At 44.8% G+C, this 15,510-nt stretch overlaps 1 pseudogene across 1 annotated transcript; it reads right to left on the bottom strand.

Annotated features, from left to right (window-relative positions):
* Positions 1-469: 469 nt before the first annotated feature.
* Positions 470-15,269, bottom strand: LOC143402222 (butyrophilin subfamily 1 member A1-like; annotated as a pseudogene). Its single transcript, XR_013155527.1, has 5 exons — positions 15,194-15,269; positions 14,714-15,015; positions 13,314-13,595; positions 3,016-3,040; positions 470-1,335 (listed from the first exon to the last, which is right to left on the bottom strand). The product of XR_013155527.1 is annotated as a butyrophilin subfamily 1 member A1-like (transcript).
* Positions 15,270-15,510: the final 241 nt, after the last annotated feature.

The following is a 15,510-nucleotide window of genomic DNA, read 5'->3' as shown; positions in this document are numbered from 1 at the left end:
CATACACACAAGGCAGAGCATGTCCCTCCACACCACCCCGATTCTGGACACCAGGACGTTTCCTGCCGCACTCTGGCGTCTCAATAGTCCGTGTGCCCCCAGACTCTCTACCTGAAATCCACCTGACCTAACAGACTGTAATCTGCCAGCCCAGCTGCATCCCAACCGTCTTAGACCCGATCCCTGCCCAAGAGAAGTAACTGAGGTGTGGCAACAGTACTGCTCAGCCTCAGGAAAGGGGACAGATCTGGGGGAGAGGGGTGGGAAAGCCATGACCACAGGTTCATCAGAGGTGGCTGCTGAAGGGCCTGGGTCTGGACTATGCTGTTACTTGTCTGGAAAGATGATCTCTATCCCACGAGGTAGAGTCTTCCCCCACAGGGGACAATAGTGTTGTCCCATGATTAAACACTCAGGGTCACTCCAGGTGAGCTGGGCTGCACAAAATAACCACACAGAGACAGAGAAGTACCTTTCCCTTCAGATCCTGTGACGGCTCCTCTGACCTTAGAGGTCCATGGAAAGAGAGAGAGGAGCATGCGCTGAGCCCTTTTATTGGAAGAAGCCATTCAAATGAGGCTAGGGGTAGGATTAGCTCACCCCAGGGGGTGATGCCTGCACATGAGACCTACCTTGCTATCCCAGCTGGGACAATGTCCAAGTCACCACGAAGTGATTGGTTAGAGCCTCGTGCTTCAGTGCTTCAGGACTGGACAGTGTAGTCATTCAGGGCAGCTCCTCACACAACAGAATCTCCATAAAGAGCCTGGACATCAGCAATGATGGTGACTTCCTGAGGCCTGACTACTGGATACACAGTCGGGGCTTCTTACCACAAGACCACAGGCAGAATAAAGGATGAACGGGGCCAGAGAAAGAGGCCTTGGAAAAGGTGTGGATGTGGGACCTGTCGTTCACATTGTAGAAGGAGACAGTTCCTAACTCATAGTTCAGGAAAATCCCAACTCTGCGAGGGGCTCTTGCCAACTGGAGAAGGTCCGGAGTGTAGTGAGGGCCCAGTACCCCTTTCCAAATAATTCCAGGACCCAGAAGCCAGCCATGGGAGACATGAGGATGATCCCCTTCTTCTTCACATTCTCCCTACACACCCCAATCAGCCAGTCGGTCCTGTCCCCCACCTCCACCTCCCAGTAATGCCGTCCCTTGGTGAAGGCCTCTTGGCCCAGCACACACGGCCACCAGTCAAATCTCTCTGGATTTTCAGGCTTCTGGCGTGAATCCTCCAGTCGAACAGATTTTGTGTCCTCATACAGAAAAAGGTAAGGGTGGGCTGTGTCTGGATCCAGAGTCACATCAATTGGAAATAGAGAGTGTGACCGTCAGTGGCAGTCAGTCACAGGACCTGTCCTCCCTGCTCCAAAGAAACAACAGTGGGATAACTTGGCGGTCTCAGGGGGAGTTGCCTGGGTGCTGTGCAGTTTGGGTCTCCTGTGATGCAGGAACTGACTGTCCAGGGCACACAGTGCCTAACGTGGCCCTTCACAAGAGGGGACTTGTCTCTGGGCCCAAAAGCCCTCTGTGTCCCAAGCAAATATCAGGATTTCCCCACAACTTAAAATTTCCAGTGCTTGTGACCATAAGTGTATCAGCCTCTCCTATTCTAGGTCTTTCAGTTCCTGGGAGGTTATATCTCAAAGCCTGGAGGTAGGGAGTGCACCTACCTGCATGTGAATGAGCCAGTTCCCATTCTGAAAAAGCAGAAGTGTGAGTCAGTGCCAGGTTAGAGGGAGAATATCTTGTGTATTTTATAACAAGGAAAGGAAAAAAAAAGAGTCAAATTTTTATGAGTTTCTCTGTAAGATAAGAAATACCTCAAATGCTTCCTGAGGCCAGAGAGGTAAGGAGGAAAATGGGTGTGGCGGACACAGTGCGGAGGCCTGGTCCATCTGGGATCCTCAGTCAAGAGCAGGAAGTAACCCAAGTTCTTGGTGGTTTGGGATCCGCCTTCAGCTATTAAGACCACAGCTCCATCTAGAGGGCGAGCGAAGGCACCGCAGCCAGCCCAGCACCCACCGCAGGCCAAGGGCGCAGCCCAGCTGGGTTCAGGAGGGCAGTTAACACACCCCCGCCTCACACCTCCTGGTCTGTGGTCCCGTGAGGACATTACTTTTCTCATGATTTAATTAAGGAGCTGGTTCCAGCTCTGATGAAAACCCTCCTTCCTCTTCAAACTCCTGGCTTGTGTGTTTATGCTTTCAGCTTTGAAAATTCTGAAATAACAGGTTCCAGGGACAACAATTCTTCTTACAAGACATCCTATCCAACCACCTGTGCAACACAGATCCTCCTTTGACAAATGTCCATAACAGTCTGATGTTCTGTGACTTACCTCATGGGACCAGCTTGTCATTTCTGTCTCCATCTTTTCTTATATAGTTCCCAAGCAGAAGCTATTGCAGTGATGACAAGTCCCGGGGCACTGCAGGACACAGGAAGGCTTTCCAAAAGAGAAGTCATCCAGGTTAGGACCTGTGTGATCCTAGAGGAATTCTCACTGAGTTCAGTACCCGAGTCCAGGTGGGTGTGGAGGGACAGAGCACCTCTGAAGGTCCCAGAATGGGACCTTCACTAGGGAAAGACCCTGCCTTCCAGGGGTCCAATTAGGACAAAGCAGCCCCCACAACACCCCAGTGCCCATACTGCTTGGTGATCTCAACTGCAAGGTTGGTTTTGTCTTTTACGGGGATGATTTTTTTGAACTGGTGCTGTTTGAAAACACTCTCCTCCGTTCCTGAGAGGGACAGAGACTCTTGAGAAGCACTGTTTCCTGGACAGAGGGCCAGAGAGAGCTTCCCCAGACAAGGACCGGAGCAGGCAGGGAAAACTTTTTTGTGTTGGACTAAAATAGGGGCCAAGATGTTCATGCAGGAAACATGGAAACACAGCCAAGGATCTTCGGCTGTCAGGGCCCGATCCTTTGGGCTACGTCTCTACCTGTCAGGCCCAGGAGAACTCCGAGTCGTAGGGTCACCTTGTCATTTGGTTGTTCCTTGCTTCAACTCGCACTGTGTGGCCGGCGCTGTGGAGACCCAGAACACAGGCAGTAAATGTCCACTACAACACTCTGGCTTGGCACCCACACCCCCACTCCCCACACCGGTGACTTTGTCACCCATTTCCTCTGAGGGCTGGGAGAGTGCTGTGCAAACACATATGCAGGACGTGAAACCATTTGTTATTTGTGTAAAATTCATTCTATGTTACTGAGTTGACTGTGTCTTTTTGTAGCTCCCTACCCTAACCATCATAGCTGGTTTGTCCAGTAGAACAATCAGAATATCAGGGAAGATTAGAGTGATTTACCAACACTGAGTTAGACATTCTCCCACAAATCATCCTACCTAACCTTTGATACAGTTTTGTGATATAAAATTTTTATTTTATATTTTTATGCCCTAGAAAATGAGGCTTAATAAAGTAACTTCAGGTCCACTGAGTCACTTACTGGCAACCGACAGAACTAGATGGTCATACCTGGGCATGTCAGATCTTGGAATGAGGTTTTTGTGTATATTTTAAAAAAAAAAAGAAAAGCAAAATTTGGTGCTGGGGATCAAACCCAGGGCCTTGTACAAGCAAGGCAAGCACTCAGTATACTAACTGAGCTATATCCCTATCCCTTCTTTTGATTTTTTTTTTTAAGAAGTTATATGTGAGCTGGGTGCAGTGATGCACATCTGTAATACCAGTGACTCCAGAGGCTGAGGCAGGAGGATTCCAAGTTCAAAGCCAGCCTTAGCAACTTAAATGGCCCTAAGCAAATTAGTGAGACCTTGTCTCAATATAAAAAGTAAAAAGGGCTAGGTGCTCTTGGGTTCAATCCCCAGTACTTCCCCACCCCAAAAGAATCTATGTGTGAAAGAGAAATTTTGATGACAGGGAATATTAAGTGAAGTTGAAAACTTAAGTTGCTACTGGTTAAAGGCCAGATGCGTCCAGGATTCCAGCCCTGTTCTGAGGTGCAAGGTGGAATACTATCTGGAGAGCATCATGAAATGGAACAGAGGCATTAACGACATTAGGGGAAAGCAAGGGCTGTCGAATCTGCAGCCAGAAAACCGAGTTGAAAGAAGGAACTTGGAAATGCCAGGGTAAATACTGCTTCTGGTTACATTAGCTAACTTAGACCCTCCTTCTCTTCTTTGAAATAAAGTCTCAAGTGACAAATGTGACATATTCATCAAAACAGGAGTAGAAGGAAAATATTCATTCATTCTTTGACTTTGGTACTGGGGACTGAACACATGGACACTCTACCATTGAGCTACACCCCAGCACTCCTTTTCATTTTTAAATTCTGAAAAAGGGCTTGCTGAGTTGCTGCGGCTGGCCTTGAAGTTGTGATTCTCCTGCTTCAGCCTTGCCAGTAGCTAGGATTATAGGTGTGCACCACCATGCACGGCCAGGACCTTCCTTATTTTGATGAGTATCCATAATAATTCTATAGTTATTATTATTTTAATAGTGAAATTTTGAACAATTCCCCTTTGAAGGAAGGAAGAGGTAAATATTTTAACTATCATTATTCACATTTAACCTTGTATGAAACATCTCAGCTTTTGTATAAATAAACAAAAAAAAAAAAAAAAAAAAGAAAAGAAAAGAAAAAAGATTGAAGAGAAAAAAAGGTCAAACTTTTATTTGCTGAAAATAGTTTATATAGGAAAATTGGAATTCATTAAAATTATGACCTTGTATTCATCAAAAGGGAAGTTGCTGAGAGAAAACTACTAGTACATAATAAGGAATGTGCCTAGACTATATGAAAAATTACAAATCATTAAGTGAAGAAAAAAACAACTAAACAAAAAACCAGACAATTCAATTGTCAAAAATTCAAATAGGCATTTAACAGAAATAAAATGTTTCAAAAGTATCTAAAAGGTATGGAACATTTGTTTTTATGGAAATGCAAATTTAAAATAGAATGATGGTTTCCAGGAAAGTAGAGTAGATGCATGTAACATAATCTGGCTTCCATAAGTCCCTTAGCATCTCAGAGGTGGAGAGTATGCCAATGACCTGTTTGGTGTGTGTGTGGGGGGGCTCCTGCAGAGCTCAGTGTGGGGGCTGGAGCCAGGGGACCCAACCTCTTGCTTAGAGGGATGGAACCTTCAGCCCTCCTCCTGTGAAGGGAGAGGGACTGAAGGTGGAGTGGTCACCACGGCCAAGACTCCGTAAGACCCCTGGAGGCCCGAGGCAGACACTTGAAGGCCTGTGGGTGTGGCATCTGAGAAGGCACTGACGCTCTGCACCCCTTCCCACATAGTTTGACCTCTGTTTCTCTTCCATTTAGTTGTTCCTGATTTGTACCCTTTTTATTTGTATCCTTTTTATAACAAATCAACAATCTAGTAAATAAACTTTCTTTTTAATATTTATTTTTTAGTTGTAGTTGGGCACAATACCTTTATTTTATTTATTTATTTTTATGTGGTGCTGGGGATGGAACCCAGGGCCTCGCACGTGCTGGGCAAGTGCTCTACAGCTGAGCCACAACCCCAGTCCCACACTGATTTTTTTGTTTGTTTGTGTGAGTCACTTTAGCAATTACTGAGCCCAAGGAGAGGTTTGTGGAAATTCCTGAATATGGTGGGTCAGGGAGAAGCACAGGTGACAAGGGGGAACTGCGACTGTCATTGCAAGTGGGGCATCTCATGGAATGGAGCCCTTTACCTGTGGACCTCATGCTCACTCCAGGTAAACGGTCAGAACTAAACTCTGGTTTCTGCAGAGGAATAGAGAATTGCTTTATGTGGGAAGAAGCCACATAATCTGGTGAGCAAAAGAGTAATGAAGTGCTGTGAATTCAGGGGAACATTCTCCCCTGTGAGATGCACTTTTCCTTTGGCTCCTGTTAGGCACACTGAGAATCCTAGACGTTACACACACACACACACACACACACACACACAGGACACTCTGAAGAGGGACTGGCTGGGAACATCAGGACCCAAGGGCGGCACAGTGACGAGTTTCCTGGGCTTTCTTTTTGCCCCATTAACCAAAAATCTGAGCTAAAGATGTTGGAAACCTGGAAATATCAAAAGAACAAAGGAAGTCCGAACAAAGCCTGTTCTTTTAGCCAGGAAACCATCAAAAGAGCTGCCTGTTTGGTAGACCCTGTCCTCTCCTCTAGCCAAACAGCACAGAACGAGAGCCATGTCCACCCACACACAGGAAGAAAAGGCTCAGAGAGGACTGGACTTCCACCTTACCTTGTTACATCAGAGAATGCAGAGTAGGGAGCCTGGGTTTCATCCCAATGGCCTGGCCAGGACCCCAACCAGGAGGTAGTGGAGGCCATGCAGGAGTCCAGGCTTCCATGGGAACAGGCCCTCTCCCTCTCCATTAGGGTGGGCCAGAGGAGGCTATGGAGAGTCAGTGCTGTCAGCAGCCCCTGCTCAGCCAGGAGGCCTCCTGGAGCCTGGGGGTGGGGAGCTGGGTCTCCTATCTCTGCTGCACTCTAAAGAGGAGGATGCTGAAGTAAGATCCAGCGCCTTGTAACACGATCTCTACCTTTTAACTGAAAATGATTCACCACACTAGGAACTAATAAGATTTCATATGGAAGGAAAAACAAGCGGTAAATGCCAATATTAAGATACTAGAGGTCTGGCAAATATTTTAAGCCTCCGTCATAAAGATGATTAAAGAGCAAACATAAATACTATGAAACAAGTGAAAAATCTGAATATGTCAACAAAGATACAGAAAATCTCCACACAGAAACTGAAGAGGTAAAGAAGAGTCGAATGGAAATGTTACACCTAAAAAATACAATAATTTAAGCTAAATAATCAATAGAGGCAACAATAAAATGGAACTAAAGACAGGTGGCCTGGAACAGAGAGCAACAGAAATCACCCAGCAAGAGAGAGAAGACACTGAGGGGACAGAGCAGGGCCCCGGGACCTCTCCGAGCTGAACTGAGAGCTGAACACTTGCATGTCCAAGGAATGTCAGAGGAAAAGAAACAGGAGACCTGGAGAAATACTACAAGAAATGACGATGAAAACTTCTCAAACTTGGCAAAAGACAGGAGAACTACCCTAAAAGAATACCTACAAGAAATTATCCAAACAAAAAAGAGATACACCCCAAAACACCAACGATAAATCAAAATGGAATTCTAAAACATGTTCCTGTAACACACGGGCTAAAAGACAACATGAAAACTAGAGAACATGTATAGAAGGAAAATACGAAACGGCAGGCTTAACCCTAATATAATGATCACATTAAATGTAAAGAGTCTAAATACATTAATTAATACAGAAATTGGTAGAGCACATTAAAAAAATAATTATACACTATAAAGAAACTTTGAATCTCACAGTATAGGTAATTTAAAAATAAAAGAATGGAAAAAATGTATAAATTAATAAGTCTCTAGAGAAATTCACTGTGTAATGATAAAGGGTCAGGTGTTACCAATCACCTGTGGAAATAAAGGCCAACAGAGTGGAGAGAGGAAGAACTAAAACTGTCTCAGGGGCTGGGGGTGCAGTTCAGTGAAGCAGCACTTGCCCAACATGGGTGAGGCCGGGGTTTGATCCCCAGCAACATAAAACAACACACCAATCTGTCCCTAGTTGTAGATGACATAATTAGCTACATGGACATTCCCAAGGAACTGACAAGAAACATCCTATAATTAATAAATTAATTCAATAAGATCACAGAATACAAAATAAACATTTTAAAATTAATTTGATTTCTATATACTTGCAATAAACATGTGGACACTGACATTAAAAATCGTATTTATTTTTGTTCATTTATAATTGTTCAAAAAATAATGAAAAGCTCAAATGTCAAGCTGGCCAAACACATCTAGGATTTGTAAGCATAAAACTATATAATGCTGATGAAAAATCAAAGAAGAGCTCAATAAATAGCTGACTCAACAGTCCATTCATGGGTTGGAAGATCCACCTGGTAAAGGTGTCAGTCTTCCTTAAGTTGATATACAGACTTAATTCAATTCTGAACAAAGTGCCATCAAAAGTTTTGTAGAGGGGCTCGGGTGGTGGCTCAGTGGTAGAGCGCTCGCCTAGCATGCATGAGGCACTGGGTTTGATCCTTAGCACCACATAAACACAAACTAATGTATCCACCTAAAACTAAAGATACATAAATAAATAAATATTGAGTTTTGTAGAAACCAGGCACAGTGGCCCATGCTCGTAATCCCAGTGACTCAGGAGGCTGAGGCAGGAGGATTGAAAGTTCAAAGCCAGCCTCAGCAACTCAGCAAGATCCTATCTCAAATTAAAAATAAAAGGGCTGAGGATGTTGCTCAGTGGTTAAGTGCCCCTGGGTTCAATCCCTGGTACCCCCAATCCCCTAAAAAAAAAAAAAAAAGAAGTTTTGTAGATTATTTTAAGATTATATGGAAGGGTAAAAGTACTATCATAGCTAAACAGTTTTGAAAAATAAGAATAAAGCAGGAGCAATCAGGCTACCTGACCTCAAGCCTTAACACATAGCTATGGTGATCAGAACCATAGAGGGACAGACACACAACCAATGGAAGAGAAAAAAACTTGGAATGCACCCACAAAACTATACCCAACTGATTTTGAAAAATATGCAAAAGCAATTTGGTGGTGGAAAGAACCACCTTTAACAAAAGGTATACAAGCACTTGAATATCCACATGCTTGACACCAGATGTACAATTCATATAAGGATGAATTGATACATACATACTGGACTTCAAAACTCAAAACTTGTTGGGAATGTGGCTCAAGTGGTAACGTGCTCACCTGGCATGTGTGGGGTGCTAGGTTCGATCCTCAGCACCACATAAAAATAAAATAAAGACGTTGTGTCCACCAAAAACTGAAAAATAAATACTAAAAAATTCTCTCTCTAAAAAAAAAAAACCAAAAACCTCAAAACTTACATTCTCTGAAATATCTTGTCAAGAAGAAAGAAAAGACCCTCAAAGCACAAGAAATCAAACCGAGCATCAATAAATGGGATGCCATTGAACTAAAAAGCTTCTGCACAGCTAAGGAAACCATTAAGAGCATGAAGAGAGAGTCTACAGATGGGGAATAATCTTTGCCAGCTACTCCTCCCACAGGGGATTAGTATCAAGAATATATAAAGATCTAAAAGACTTAACATAAAAAAAAAAAACCCAAATTTCCCAATGCACAAATGGGCAAAAGAACTAAACAGAAGATCTTCTTTCAAAAGAACACAAATGGCCAACAAACACATGCAAAAATGTTCAACACTTCTAGCCATCAGGGAAACGCAAATCAAAATTACACTAAGATTTCACCTCACTCCAGTCAGAACGGCAATGGTCGAGAACACAACTACACTAAGTGCTGGCAGGGTGGTGCAGAAGAAGGTCCGCCTGTACACTCTTGGTGGGACTGCAGACTAGTCCAACCACTCTGTAAAGCAGTTTACAGGTTCCTCAAAAACTAGGGATGGAATAAATAAATAGGTAAAAGAAGGAAAAGGCAAACTACAGACTAGAAAAATATTTGCAAGCCACATCTGATAAATTGCTCATGTTGAATATATAACAAACTCCCCAAATTTAACAGAAAAACCAAACAAGGGAACAATCCAATTAGAAAACATGTGAACAAATATTACTAAAATGATAATTCATAGGGCAAATAAGTACATAAAGATGTTCAGCATCATTAGTCAGGAAAATGAAAATTAAAAAGCACAACAAGCTTTCACTACACATGTATCAGAATGACTAACATAAAAAACACGGAGGGGCGGGGCTGGGGCTCAAGAGTAGCGCACACACTTGCCTGGCATGTGTGAGGCAATGGGTTTGGTTCTCGGCACTGTATAGAAATAAAGGTCTCTCAACAACTAAAAAATATTAAAAACAAACAAATAACAACAACAACATGGAAACTCCAAATGTCAATGAAGATGCAGAGACAGATAGATCACGGATACATTGCTGACAGAAAGGCAAAACACTAGAAATGACAGTCATTTCTTATTAAAAAAAAAACCTACACACCAACTAATTAATGACCCAGCAATTACACACCTTGGCATTTATCCCAAAGAAATTAAGACTTGGGTTCAAAACCTTGCACACAAATTATAGCTGTATGTGGTAGTAGCCAAAAGCAAGAAACAACCAAGGTATGCTTTGACAGATCACTGAACAAATGGTGGCACACTGAAACCAGCAATGGACAGGTACAAACTACCCAGGGAGCAACCTGGCCAGGCCTCCAGGGAACCAGACTCAGGGAAAGAGCCAATCTCAAAAGGTGACACACAGCGATTCCACTTACACAGCACTTGTAATTGACCAAGTTATGAAAATGGAGGTCAGTGGCTGCTGGGCGCCTCAAGGGAGTGCTGGGGGAGGGAGGCGGGTGTGGCTCTCAAAGGGCGACCCAGGGATCGCTGTGGTCCCTGGAGTGCTGTCAACACCGATGCTATGGCTGCATCCTGGCTGTGATAACTGTATGTAGCTTTACAAGATGTTATTATTGGAAGAAACTAAGTGAAAAGTTACACGAAATGTCTGTCTTATTTCTTACATCTAAATGTAAATCTAAAGTGATCTCACAATAAAACATTTATTTAAAAAAATACATAGGGGCTGGGGTTGTGGCTCAGTGGTAGAGTCTTGTCTGGCACATGTGAGGCCCTGGGTTCAATCCTCAGCACCACATTAAAAATAAGTAAATAAACAAAATAAAAGAATCGTGCCATCTACAACTAAAAAACAAACAAACATACATACATAAGAGCTGGGTAGCACATGCCTGTAATCCCAGCAGGATGATCACAAGTTCCAAGCCAGCCTCAGCAATGGTGAGGTGCTAAGCAACTCAGAGAAACCCTGTCTCAAAATAAAATACAAAATAGGGCTGGGAATGTGGCTCAGTGGTCCAGTGCCCCCGAGTTCAATCCCCAGGACCCAAACCAAACCAAACCAAACCAAACAAAACATAGGTACTATTAGGCACACTTTCCAACCATGAGAGAATGGCCAAAGTTCAACTCTAATTAGTGAAAACCAGATGTGATATGTAAAACACTCATCAAGCTGTACACCTAAGAGTAATGCTATTCCTTTCATATAGTTTTATATAAGTTTAAAAAAAGGGGAGGAGGGGAGGAGTATATCTGAATTAGATGTGGTCCAAAACTAGTTAAAAGTAGGTGCTGGCACATGTCTGTCATCCCAATCGCTAGGGAATCTGAGACAGGAGGATGGCAAATTTCAGGACAGCCTCAGCAACTTAGCGAAACCCTATCTCAAAATAAAAATAGATGGAGACATAGCTCAGGGGTACAAGCACCCTGAGTTCAATCCAAAACCAAACCAAACCAAACAAGCTAGGCTGGAAGATATGAGGTGAGATGGCCAACAGGAAGCTGGACATGGTACTGGGCCTCAGCAGAGACTGAACCAGGGACAGTTTTAAGACCCACCTTCATATAGGAATCATTTACGTCTTCAGGATGGCTCTCCAAGATAAAGGGAGATCAGAGGATGGGACCGTGAAATGCCCCCTCAGGCCTCGTGTCTGTTTCCTGACATAAAACCTTGGGATCGTGGGAGTGGAAGAGTGCTGGCTTTTGTTTTTAGCATGCTAGAGACCAAATGCCTCTACCACTGACAGCTGCCCCGAGTACCGATGAATGACAAGCGCTCGCTGACTCCCCACCCTTCCTCTGAAACTGCTCTGGATTGTCTCTTCCATAACCTTCCTAATTCAGTTCAATGGCACCTTGTCTCTCATCTTTCTTGATGACTACTAATCTTGGTGATTCTGACCCTGATAAGTATCCTCTCCTTCTGGAAATGTCTCCAAATATACCATCTAAAAATTCCATTTTCCTGAACACATTTTCCTGTAGCTTTTATGATTGATTGTTCTCTACCCTTACATGTAGATTATCCAAGGATCTACTTTATATAACTTTAGGTTTGTCCTCTGCTCAACTTACCTTTCAGCTCCTCTCCTCTCCCAGGAGGTGGGGCTGAAAGTCCCAACTCTCTACTTATGCTTTGGCTTGACCAGAAATCCACCCTGAAGCTCTCTAGGAACCACAAGCCAAGGCACAAGTAGCATACAAAAAACACTCTTGGGCTGGGGTGTGCGGGGTGGAAGAACACTTGACTTGCAGTTGTGTGAGGCCCTGGGTGGGATTCCCCAGGAATGCATATGCATGTGCGCACACACATGCACACACAAAATAAATAAAGCCTTTTTGAAGATGAATACCAATTCCTAGGATGGAGGAGAAATCAAGGAATAAGACAAACTAAAAACCAAAGGGACTCAGATGTGGTGGCACACACCTGTAATCCCAGCGACTTGGGAGCCCAAGGCAGGAGGGTCACAAATTTAAGGCCAGCCTTAGCAACTTCAAGATTCTGTCTCAAAATAAAAAATTTAAAGGGCTAGGGGGTGTAGCTCAGTGGTAAAGTGCTCCTGGGTCAAACCCCCAGTACCCAAATAAATAAATAAACAAATAAGACCAATGAATAAATGGAGAGAGAGATACTGAATGCACCGGTGACCTAGATAAGAGATGGGTGGCCTAGATAAGAGATGCCATGGCCTATGTGGGAGACGGTATCTAAAGGGTAAATGAGGCGCCCTCCCTGAGGACCCTGGGAACCTGACAGAAGCCCAACAGAGTGAGAGTCAAGGATCATTTGGAAAACCAGAAAAATAATGTGAGATTTCTGACCACCCAAAGAAAGGTCTATGCATCAAAACTGAACACCACCCATTTGCAAGGCTTAATGATAATTAAGATGTCCTCTCTCAGTGTCCTTGAGGGACTGGTTCCAGGATCCCTTGTGGAGTCCAAGGTCCCTTATAGAAAAGTGCATGGTATTTATACATGATCACGCACACCCTCCCGTATGCTTTGTTATCTCTAGATTACTTACAATACCAAACAGAATCTAGATGCTGTGTAAATAGCATGTTATACTATATCGTTTGATGAAAACAAGAAAAAGTTTGTATATGTTCATACAGAGGTATTCTCCTGTACATTTTCTATCCTTAATCTATTGAATTCATAGATGCAGAGACCACGGATAGTGGGCCAAGTCTATTTCCATGTGTAAAAAGCTGGAATCTCTTCAGATCTATATGATTTATACCTTGAGTCCTCACATATTTGGGAAGCAGACTTTGAACAACCCAGAGGGGGGAAGTGGACACATCTGCCATAAAATTGCACCTGGAGGGTTCCAGGTCAGGGAGCCCCGAGGCTGTGTCCACACAGGAGTCAGCACTGGTTCTACTCACCTGGAATGGAAATCCCTACTTCCTTCTCCTGGCCAAGAAGGAGGTTCCGGATGCAGCAGGACACACTGTCCATGGAGCTGTCCCTGAGGGTCACTGAGGCTGCCACAGTGAACAGGCCTTCCTCGTCAGGACTCCTGGACTCTGACGTGGCCGGGAACTCCTCTCCCTTGGCAGATCTCCACTGCACCTGGGGCTCTGGGTACCACTCCATGGAGGTGCACTCCAGCCGGACCTCGCCACTCTCCTGAACTTCCATGGTGATGTGAGGCTCGGAGCCCAGAGCTGAGGAGGGAGAAGCGGGCTTAATCTCTCAGTGGTGCCTTCTGCAGACTCACAATCCTAGGACTCCAGTGTTTATAAGGAGAAACAGTTAACCGAGAAATCCAGAAGTGGGTACAGCACAACTCATCATTTCAAAGGGACTGAGGTATCAATATAAAATGGCACTTATGGGCTTGGAAAGTAGCTCAGTGGCAAAGCACTCACCTCGAAGGCACACAGCTAGTTTGATCCCCAGCGCTGAAAAACAAAGATCATTTCTCAAACCTCCTAAGAAAGAGGCCATCTTGGAATCAGACACAAGTCCTGCCCCTGGGGATGATGGTCATTTGAGGCAGCTGCTGAAACGTGGACAGCTGGACGGAAAAACCCCAGAACAGCTCTTCCAGGCAGAGGGAGCAGCAAGAACAGCCCGAGGTGGGCAGGCAGCCTAATCGGGTGGTTCCGGCGGAGAGAAGGGAGCTTTGCTGCTGGAAGAGAAAGCTGAGAGGAGGCCGAACAGGGCTGCTCCCGAGGGCGGCCTGGTGGGGAAGGGAAAACGGTTGCCTGTGCTCTTCTCTGGATGTCTGTGGGAGAAGCACTGGGAACCGGGGCAGGAGACATCCTTTGCTGTGATGTTCCAGGGATTCTCTGATTCTTATAACTGTACAGGGCACAGAAAACACTACAGAATTTAACAGCAAAGCCATTCAAGAGGCACTTGCTCAAATTTAAAATATATGTAATAATGTGTATTTCTCTGCCAAGAGAGTTAACACCAGCAACCTGGGAAACTAAGGCAGGAGGATTGCAAGTTCAAAGCCAGCCTCAGCAATTTAGGAGGCCTTGTCTCAAAATAAAAATGAAAAGGGCTGGGGATGTGGCTTAATGGTTAAGTGCACCTGGGTTCAATCCCTGGCAACAACAAAAAGATAAAATTAGGCCTGTGACTTAAAAAAGAACAACAGTTTCATCCTGTAGGTTTTAGAAGCAATTGTCAAGATGATCCTTCTTCACTACACATTAAGCACATGGGATACATACATTGTTGCCAGCATGGAGCTGAGACCCAGATCTCATTAAGATAGTTTAAATTATTCACAGAGTGGTGTCACCCAAGGAGTCAGAACCTGTCTACTCACCAGCTACTTTCAGATTCATGAAGCCTTCTCCCTGAGCTTGCTTGTCTCTGAAGGAGCACCCATACACCCCTTCATCAGAGGTCCTGATGCGGTGTATCAGCAGGACCACGTGTCCCTTGGTGATATTGTCTGCACCAGCATCACCCTCCCACAATACTCGGGCATCTGCTCTGCCTCCTGCTCCTGCCCGTCCTGGAGCACCAACACGGCAGGTAAGAAGGTGTTCCGGAACCACCGCAGCTCAGATTCCTCACCCACAAAAGCTAGGATGGGCTCCTGAGGTCCAAGCACTTCAAAGTGACCTGTTAGAGAATGAGCAGGACCTGCAGGATATGAGAGGTGGGAATCAGAGTGGCAGGAATGACTCCCTCTTACCATTCCTCTGGCTGCGTCCCAGTGGGGGTACCTGGGAAGAACCTCTGGGATCGTTGACATTGCAGGCCAGAGGTGCAAGGGAGCGGGTACGGAAGGGAGACCTACCTGAGTCCAGCTGGGTCAGCAGCAGGAGCACGATGGTGAGCAGACACCTGGGGAGGGAATTTGGGAGCACTGCCATCTGTGTCCTTTCTGGAATAGCAGGTACTGGTGTCTGCACACCAAGAACAGCTTAGAGATGAATGGTCAGCAGAAAATATGGGCTCCACAGACACTCTGTCCTTCATAGTCACAGTCCTTCTAATCCAGAGTGTGCTGGTCATTTGCATGTGAAGCTCTTGTGCCTCCTCTCCAATGGGGATTTTCAATGCACACCACCTCAGCACCTGCCCAGATGCACCCTAAGTTTGGTCAAGAATGGA

Source organism: Callospermophilus lateralis, chromosome 6, assembly GCF_048772815.1.
Source record: "Callospermophilus lateralis isolate mCalLat2 chromosome 6, mCalLat2.hap1, whole genome shotgun sequence".
Lineage (NCBI taxonomy): Eukaryota > Metazoa > Chordata > Mammalia > Rodentia > Sciuridae > Callospermophilus > Callospermophilus lateralis.
This window is presented reverse-complemented; position numbering and strand designations above follow the sequence as displayed.